Below are 10,000 nucleotides of genomic sequence, written 5' to 3'. Positions count from 1 at the left end.
AATATTTCAAATAACTCCTCCTTCCCTGCGTTGCTTTTCACCGTACAAAATTTCAACTTTTTCCTTGGAACGTGATTTTTCGCTAGACTCTCCCCTCCCTCAAAAAGCCATGGGCTTTATGCATGAGACCTTGTGGCCATTTCCCCCTAACGAAACTTACCTGGACTACCCGCCTCCAGAAGTCGAACGATCGAAAATCCACTCAACAAACACAACATTTACTAGCAAAGAAAACTTCTTGAAATATCTCTCTGAAAATCAATACAAGCAAATTCCGCCAATCAGCTGGCCAGCACGTCAAAACATGTCTGTTTTGTTTCCAAGCGTTACGGTCGACTTTTAAAAATAACGCACTTTTCGGCTTTAATCATGGATCACAACTTCGTGAACTAGTTCATAACTTCATGAAGTGCACATCATGATTTCATGATTTTTGTACCATGATTTCATGAATTTGTTCACGTTTCCATGAACTCGCTTGTTTGCTAAATTCGTGATTTTTTGTTCATGGCTACGGGAACGCTTTTTTTTGCGTGTAATCTTACTTATCGTTTTTTTAAGTAATAGTTTACTATTTTTTGAAAAAAAAAACAAGTGGAGTCGGAGTCGGAGTCGGAGCCAACAATTTGTTGAAAGCTGGAGTCGGAGTCGGAGTCGGAGTCGGCTAGAGTTGGCAGGCCGGAGTCGGAGTTGGAGTCGGAGTCGGTTGGAGCTGCAAGCCGGAGCCGGAGTCGGAGTCGGAGTCGGCTAAACTCAGAAAGCTGGAGTCGGAGTCGGAGTCGGAGTCGCTTAAAATATGACCCGACTCCGCAGCCCTGTTCAGGGGTCAAAGTTTTTCTTCAAAAACTTGATATAAAAGTAAAAATTTGCAGTTGTTCGATACACAGAAAAAAATAATGTAATTTTGGAAGCTGTAATTTTGGAAGGTTGAATATTACCTCTTTTATGATGTAATTTTACCTCAATTTAGACTGAAAAAGTGTCATTACACCAGAAAAGTGGTAAAATTACACATTTCCAGAGGTAAAATTACACCTTTTTTTCTGACATAAAAGATGTACCCCTTCCCAGATGTAATATTACCATGATTTTTTTTTTCTGTGTACAGCATTCGAATGATCGCAAGAAAAGCTTTCAAATGAAGGTAAAAGCGAATCATTAAGTTCAATTATCGATTTGCTATGATTTTTAAACATTGGCCGATCTGTAAACTGTTCCGAATATGAGGAATGACTGTACTCATATTTTGATTTTCAATAACAAAACAAAAAACATCATATACGGATAAAATTTAAGCAAAAAAAGGTATAAATACTCCCTCAAAAAAAAAAAACAGACGAAAAGTTGTACTTCTGGTATTGAGGAAACACTACCTCCAAACTGATGTCACACGAATCATTACCAAAGTTGAATGAATGTCGTCACAAAACCAGTTCAACATGCACACAACTTTTCATCAAAGTGCCTCACAACATACAACATAAACAGAGAGAACCTTGTTTTCCGATAAGGATCAACTTCATCGTTTCCGTCGTCGTCGTCGTCGTCGACCAGAACAAACAAATTCGCACAAACACACCAAGTCTTGTCGTTTGCTAGAAGGAAACAGAGAGTCGAGGTATAAACTCGACTTATTTACTCAATCCATCCCCAAACAAACTACTCCACTCTACTACTTGGCTGTTTTTAATGCACTTCTTGTTTGGACCTAACAACATCAACAAAATAAGAAAGGAAAAAACACCTCTTTCATCTTCAGCCCCGAAAGTTTGTGCCTTTTCAAATTCAACTCTTTACACCAAACTCCATTAGCGAAAGAGCAACAGAAAAGCTTAAGAACTTGCTAATAAATAGGAAACCGGAAGCCAAACAGAAAGAGAGAGAGAGAGAAAGGAAGATTGGAAGAAAAAAGCACCGAAAATGGCTCTCAGCCCCCTTTTGCAGGAAGGAATGTAAATACTTTTAAAATTTCATCACCACTTTTACAACAAGTTTGCCCCCCATTCAGAAGCTTTCCCGCGCAACCGGCAATAGCTCATTTTTCTACTTAGAGGAAGAAAATCTCGTCGAAACATTTTCCAACCCCCGCCCCTTTTCCCCTCTTAAGAGCCTGGATGCGGTGCTAAATTAGTCCAAAAACAACGAACCCTCAACCTCCTCCACTTTGAAGGGCACAACAAAAAAGTGGGGGCTGTTTGAACTGCGCTCTGGAAATCTTGAAAGCTATAAATATTTTCGGTTTTCGGTAAAGTGATAAAAGAGTCTAGCGGGCGAAGAAAAAGCAACAAAACACCGCGACCAGCCACACGCGGACGAATGGTGAGAGCTTTGGCAGAGAGCTTTGCCGACTGCCGCCGGAACGACCTTCACTGGTGAAGTAGCGAGGTGCTACTGTGAAACTAGGGATGTCTTTTGGTAGTTTTTGCTACAGTCTTATCCAAGGTCTTATCAGAATTATTCAATTTAAATCAGGCCGTCTTTCTTATTTCTTAATCGTTCCCAAATAACACCTTTTTGCCTTTCTTACTTAAAGAAAGGTATAGGTTTTACTTTAAGGCTGAACGTCATTTCCATCTTCGTAAATATGTCGATTCAGCATGAATTTTAATCGGAAAAATCGCCAAAAAATCACACTGCATCGATTTTCGACGCTCTATCGATTGACCTTGACAGAACTCGTCTATCTCCAACCCTCGAATTTTGAGAAAATAAATTCCGTGGAGGTCGAGTGATGTTCGTATGTGGTAAAATTTTGCAAAATTTTGTGTCGCGTCGTTCTCAGCTCCCATATATCCGATTTCGATTCTTCTGAATGCAGATGAAAGCTAGTGTGCTGAACCTGGGCGAGTTGCCGCGCAAATTTCGAAATATCCATCTGTTTTCGGATGCGGCCAGACTTTTCAACAAAATACACATTTTTCGAATGAAAATATGGTCAATTTTTTTCATTTTCATATCTTTTCTTTATCTCAAAAATTGCATTTTTCGAGCCCTACAACCTCCCAAATTTTCATCCAGATTCATAATATGGTTCTGGAGTTAGAGCCGTTTGATTAACCTACCATAAGAAAAAAATCCCTAAAAAAAGGTAAAAGCCCACCTGGTGACCTACGCTAACATTTTTCATTTCTGATTTTATTCGAAATTTCTTGCTACATTCATAGTACAGACCATGAGTGAGCATCTGAAACAAATTCGACATCGATCGGCAATCCCGATCAATTTTTAGAACGATTTACTTTTTGCCTTTCTTACTAAAGAAAGGTATAGGTTTTACTTTATGGCTGGACGTCATTTCCATCTTCGTAAATAAGACGATTCAGCATGAATTTTAATCGGAAAAATCGCCAAAAAATCACACTGCATCGATTTTCGACGCTTCGTCGCCATGTCGATAAGTTGTCAAGTTGAGCTTCGATTACTGGCGCGAGAATGCTGGCGCATATATTTTGTGGCTCGACTTATACTCGTTTTGTAGTAGCTTGTCTACCGATGTTTCCTACAACATGTAAGATATCGTAGCTTTTCGGTTTCTTTTGCCCTGTCCGTTTTTGCATAACTGTCCAATGTTTATGCAAAAACTTTTGTGACATTCATCCGGCTACAATCAATTTGTTTCCCGTGCGCTCCTAAAATCGCCTAAATGTAGACTTCATTTTTTCGTGATTTCGTAAGTTTATTTAACAGGGTTCATTGGATTCCAATAGGAGCTTTATAAGCTTTTCATCGTTTATATCGTTTTCAAAGTTTTCAATGCTGGCGACGCCAATGGCTTTCTACCTAAGGTTCTCGCGATTGAGTGTGTAGTGGTGCGGTTGTTAAAAATAGCTATCTCTGACTCTGTCACTTTCGTAGAAGCTGAATGGCTAGCTTCCCTGCACCGTGCGGCACACGCGGTTCACTTGTACCTCGGTTTTGCTTGGCTTGGTACGCTGGAACGATGAAGCAAAATACCAACACACAAATGGGCTCGTACCGAAGCTAAAAAACCAAAACCGCGGTGTGCGTTGTCACTGGCGCATGGGAAACATGCTATGCTCGCGTTTGTCATACTCGCTTGTTTGATCAAGAATATGTACGATTAAAAATATTCTTTTGGTGAAAATTGCGTTTTTTATTTCTTTTGGAAATCACATCATCATAAGACCATTGTTGGAATTCGAGCGAGAAGAAGGAAAGCATTTCTCGCTCACGAACGAGGGAGAAAACTTGTAGTACTTTTCTCTTCTCGCTCGCGCTCGCATTTTCGTTCGCGTTCTCGCTCTCGCCGCGAGCGCCTCGTGCTAGCCGTTCGTCCCAAGCTAGCAATTTGTTTATCAGGCTTTTGAATGCGAACCAGGCAATGGTATAGAGGTGTAACTTCAATCGCTGTTGTTTTTTGTTCGTTTCTAACACGTTCAACTTCTCGCGAACGGGCAATTCTGGCTCGCGAGAAAACCCGTTCGCGAGCGGAGGAGAGCACGGGCAATCGGTGAGTTTCTCTCGGTAGCTCGAGACTCGCGGCGAGAACTCGAGAGAGAGAAAATTTTCTCGCGAGAGCGCTATAATACCAACACTGCATAAGACTTTCTTTTGTGCTGACGTTATAAATAAACAAAGTCGATGTTATGAATTTAAAAAAGTTCTACCAGTGTTATATTCTTTAGTAAGAAAGGCTCTATCTCACCCCAGGTGGCATTAAATCGGGTTTTTGACATAGTGCACAGTTTTCAAGTTATTGCATTGCATTGCACAACAGTTATATTTTCAACATTTAAATTTGACCCAATAGTTTTGCGAGAATTCAAGAGTTGAAATATGTAAGCTAATAAGATGACCCTGAGAAAAACTCATTGTTCACAAAATTTATAAATTAGGATGCTGTAGCTTTCCCTACAAAATTGTCTACAAAGAAAATTGTAGTTGTTTTTTCAACTTAATCAATAATATTTTTGCGGGGGTTCTTTTTATTCGTTGAATATTTTTAAATCGTTAAAAAATATCAGTTTTCCAAAACAAGTTCCTTAAAATGACTTTAACTTGAAAATGGTGCAGTTTGAAGATAACGTAGCCTGGGATTTCACCTTTAAGTGATAAAAAGGCAATCTCCCTTTCAAAAGTGGTTTTTTGGACTCCCGAAAAGTTGAAAAAATCGTTTTGTTTGCCTTCCTCAATGAGGAAAGGCTATAAAATTACTCGAAAATGGATCTTTATAAATACACCTCATAGGTATACCTTCACGTGTACATACCGACTCAGAATAGTTTTCTGTCTGTGGGGATAAGTGAAGGCATTATTTTTTTTACACACGATTATCTCAGAGCTGGCTGAATCGATTTTGGCCGGGTTAATCTTATTCGGTCCGTTTTGGGGTCTCAGGCTTTAGTGAAGTATTTTAAAAGTTATGCTATGAAAAAAGATATTTGTAGATATAAAGAAGGGTGAAAATTGCAAAAGGTTCGGCTGACGACATAGGCCGGATCTTTCACCGTAGTGCTTTTTGAGATGATTCTTCAAATTTCCAACAGGTGGCAGCCCAAAGCTCGTTAGCGTTGATACGTAAGTAAGGCACCAATCACTGAGGTTTATGTAACGTTTTTTTTTCGTGTACCTCAAGGTTCCTCCATCAGATAACTTTTTTTTCAAGATTTTCAGCTTTTCAAACCTTAATTAAAATAACTATAGAGCAATTCCATGCCAAATAGGGAATCGGTTGTACCCGACCCTCTCCGATTTCAATGAAACTTTGTAGACATGTTATCCTACGCTTATATAAGCCATTTTTGTGTATATGGAGCCAGTTCCACACGATAATGACATTTGAGAAGGGCGTAAGGGTTTTAAATATTTTTGTAATTCGGAATTTAAATATTTCTGTATCTCGAAGCCGTTGCATCGTATCAAAAAGTGGTTGAAGACAAACTTATAGGAAATTTGACGGGCTTTTCGATAAAAATACACTGAAAGAAAAAAAAACTCAACTTTTATGAGATTTTTTGATTTTTAAGTTTAAAAGACAAATTTGAGGGGGAGCCCACGATTTTTTTTCGTTCAAAATTTTTGTGGACATAGCCTAAGATGTTACAAAAAGACTCACGAAAAATGCAGGATGGAGCAACTCACCTAAAAAAATACAAAAATCATTTACTGAAACTGTTTTTTTGAAAAGTGCTCTAAACGTCAAAATTTTCAAAAACCGAATACGGGAATTGATTCTCCAGACAATTTTACATAAAAGTCTCCATATTGACCATTGTCCTAAGTCCAATCCTTGTGAAGTTACAGCGGTTTTAAAAATAAAAATGTTGAAAAAATAGGTTTTTTGATGGTTTTTGGCAATTTCTATGTGACAGACTTGATTTTTCAGTCTCGTAAATATTTTTACCGGAAAGCTCGTCCAATTTCCCATAAGTTTGTCTTTGACCACATTTCAATTGGATGTATGGGCTTACAGATATGGGGAGCCTCAAATTTGTCTTTTAAACTTAAAAATCTCATAAAAGTTGAGTGTTTTTTTCTTTCAGTGTATTTTTATCGAAAAGCCCGTCAAATTTCCTATAAGTTTGTCTTTGACCACTTTTTGATACGATGCAACGGCTTTGAGATACAGAAATATTTAAATTCCGAATTACAAAAATATTTAAAACACTTACGCCCTTCTCAAATGTCATTTTCGTGTGGAACTGGCTCCATATACACAAAAATGGCTTATATAAGCGTAGGATAACATGTCTACAAAGTTTCATTGAAATCGGAGAGGGTCGAGAAAAAAGTACCTGAAAAATTCCCGGTTTGGGCTGGAATTGCTCTATATTAGTATATGATGGGAAAATTATTCTCACAAACAAACGAAAGTTATGGGCTAGTTTTGAAATTATATATATGACCCATCTGGCCTGAATGAGTTAACCAACCCACAAAGCTGTAAGGAACCTTGTACGAGAAAAACTAATGATGCAAAATGACTTTTTTTTCGTATGTCAATGGGCTTGGAAAAAGTTTCATCCAAATCAAAAATACAAACTAAAAATTTAGAAAAAATGCGAAGAATATCTCTAAAAAAAATTTTTAAGGGTTTTCACGAAATTCGTCTTTCTGCAAAGTTTTCAACGAAACTAGTAAGTGAAATTCTGTTATTTTTTAAATGATTCCAAATGAAATGTGTTCTAAGAAACCTTATTTTCAAACTGGACTCGTTTTGAAGCGCAATAAGTGCTGCACGGTGTAATAAATTGACAAGATATGTATTTTCAATTTCTCAAAAAAGAGTTTAACCAGTAACTGACTGTAAAAATCTATAACAAAGAATAAAAAAATATATCTCAGAGGAAAAAACCAAGTCATACGATAAAATTTGCAAAAAAAAACTATCCAGGGCATTGCGTGGTAGAAGGATTCAAATCTATATATATAAAAAATTTCGACGGTTTTGTTCGAACGCGAATCAGTTCAATACGGAGCGTCGGATCGAGGTGCTCTTTGTTGCGTTGGGTTCGTATAAGCCCAAGGAAGGTTTATACGCTGAAAAATTTCCACTTTGGCCACTCTGGGACCGATTCCGGAGCATCTGCAGATTTTATGGGAAAAGTTGCGTAAAATCAAATTTTGATCACAGGAGGCTGAACAAGCAAACAAGCTATACGTCAAGACGAAGTTTGTCGGGTAAGGCTTGTTATTTAGATATATAAGGTCAAATCGTCGTTGTCGTGCTATGTTTTCATTCGTGCATTTTGGGCCAAATTGAGATAAGGAGGCCATTTTGTGCAGCTCACAATGCCTTATCTTTTGACCTTTTCAGATCCCCAAAATTCGATTTAAATCCTGAGATATCCAATAATAAACGAAAACCTAATAAAACGTGTTTGCTATAATTTACATTGTGTGCTCTATTTATTTTTTGTTTATTCAAGATCAAACATTAATACGCGTTTTTGTGGGAGCGTCAAAAAGCGACGTGTGACAAGATAATTTGGGAATTTATTTGTAAAATAAATTCAAAATTTCTAACATTTTTTGAATTTGCTGAAATAAAAAAAAGTTATTAGCACATCCCCACGTTCACCACCAGCAACGCGAGTAACAACAACTCTACGGCAAAGAAAAGGGGCAAATTTCTTATCGCTTTGCCCCCAAAACCTCAACCTCAGTCTATGCTCAGTCTGTGTGTTTGCTCACGTGTGTGTATGTAGGTGTGTGCCCGGAAGGCTCGTCGACGACGACGATAGGTTCCACGGCGAAACCGCAGTGCAGCCAACCGCCAGCCCAAAACCAGGTTGCCAACAAGGTTGAACCGTTGAGCCACTTTACGTTGCGCTACTTTCAGGATTAATGTTTTATTTATGTTTTGCGGTTTACGAGATTTCATCTAATAGAGAGAAAGCTCGCTCCTCCGCAATTCCAACCCCTCGCTTTTTCGGGAGCTTTTTTCTCCTCCTTCTTCTTCACATCACCCAAGACGGGAGAGCAAAGTGCAAATTTTGGGCGGTGGAAAACGGGGGGGTTCGGAAAACTGCTGGATGAAGGCATCTCGGGAAAGTTTTTTGCCATAAATCAACGCGCTCTAGTATGTAGAGAGGGGTAGCAACGCGTTGGTTGTTCACTTACTCAACCCGAAAGTGTATTACCCAAAGTTGTGAACCTGTGGCAGGTTGTTTGGTGGTAGAGAGTTTCCTCTAGACATAGAGTTAGTGGACGCCGCTGTTGGCAAAGCTGTACACTTTTGATAGAGGGAAAGTTTGCTGAGGAAGAGTTGAAATCAACGAAAATACAAAGCAAGCAGGATGGGAACAGTCTTATTAATTATTCAAATGAGCTGCTGAGAGATTAATACGTTAGGTTGCGAACGAATTTTATATAGTTGAACCGCAAAAATTGTGGCTTTTTAATCTGAAATAAGAAATAAAAAAACAACAATAAATTTTCGTTTCATTGGCATCAAGAGATTCATTTAAATCAAATACCCATTTGCTGAGAAAATCTCCAATCCCGCACCACTCAAAATCTGAATAGGACCGTTTCATTGGAAATCGCTTCCTTCCACCATAAACCCATAACTATATCAGAAGTCATCCCAAACAAATGTGACATAAGGTCATCACTTGGAACGCCTTGAGGCCGCATGGACCGGCCCGACGACGGAGATGCACACACATTTCCGGGCATGCCTTTTTATGGAGGCACTAGTTTCGAATCATGGATTTCGATTCGATTAAATTGCTTTTTCGGCTAAAATCTAAATTGAAGCGCCATTCTGGAAAAAAGCCCAAACACCCTTCGGACTCTGGCCGGACGATTCTGGACACTGAACTGGGATAAACTTTTCCAATAAAAGGATTTTTGAATGACATTTGTGTCACGTTGTGTTTTCCAGCAGGAGCCAGAAGAATTCTGCTTTTGGTGTTTCGTGCCTTCGGCCTGAAGTGGCTTCGATCCGGAATTCTATTACCACTTTTTCGTAAAGCTCTAAATCCTGCCTTGGCTTGATGCACATGTTTGTGTGGCACTTTTTGCATTCCAGACCAGACTTCTGGTCAGTTTTGCAAGGGTCCCGGACAAGAGGCGGAGGCGGCTTAATGTGCTATTGATAAATGCATCAGGATAGTCCGGATATGGTGCCATTGGCATACACCAATCGTCGTCGTTACTCCTGCTGCAATGAGATAGTCACAGACTAGAGCAAGGAAAATGGCTCCAGTTAAGGATACGCTTGAGGAACGTGTCATCCTGTAGGTTTGCCAAAAAGTCTCAAAAAGTGAGGGATCAAAAAATGAGGCATGAATTTTAATTCAAAACGTGTTTGTTGTTTGAGATTTGGAAAAAACATTGTTTTTGTTTTGGTTTTGGTTTTGGTTTTGGTTTTGGTTTTGGTTTTGGTTTTGGTTTTGGTTTTGGTTTTGGTTTTGGTTTTGGTTTTGGTTTTGGTTTTGGTTTTGGTTTTGGTTTTGGTTTTGGTTTTGGTTTTGGTTTTGGTTTTGGTTTTGGTTTTGGTTTTGGTTTTGGTTTTGGTTTTGGTTTTGGTTTT

The sequence above is a fragment of the Culex pipiens genome, chromosome 3, assembly GCF_016801865.2.
Source record: "Culex pipiens pallens isolate TS chromosome 3, TS_CPP_V2, whole genome shotgun sequence".
Taxonomy (NCBI): domain Eukaryota; kingdom Metazoa; phylum Arthropoda; class Insecta; order Diptera; family Culicidae; genus Culex; species Culex pipiens.
This window is presented reverse-complemented; position numbering follows the sequence as displayed.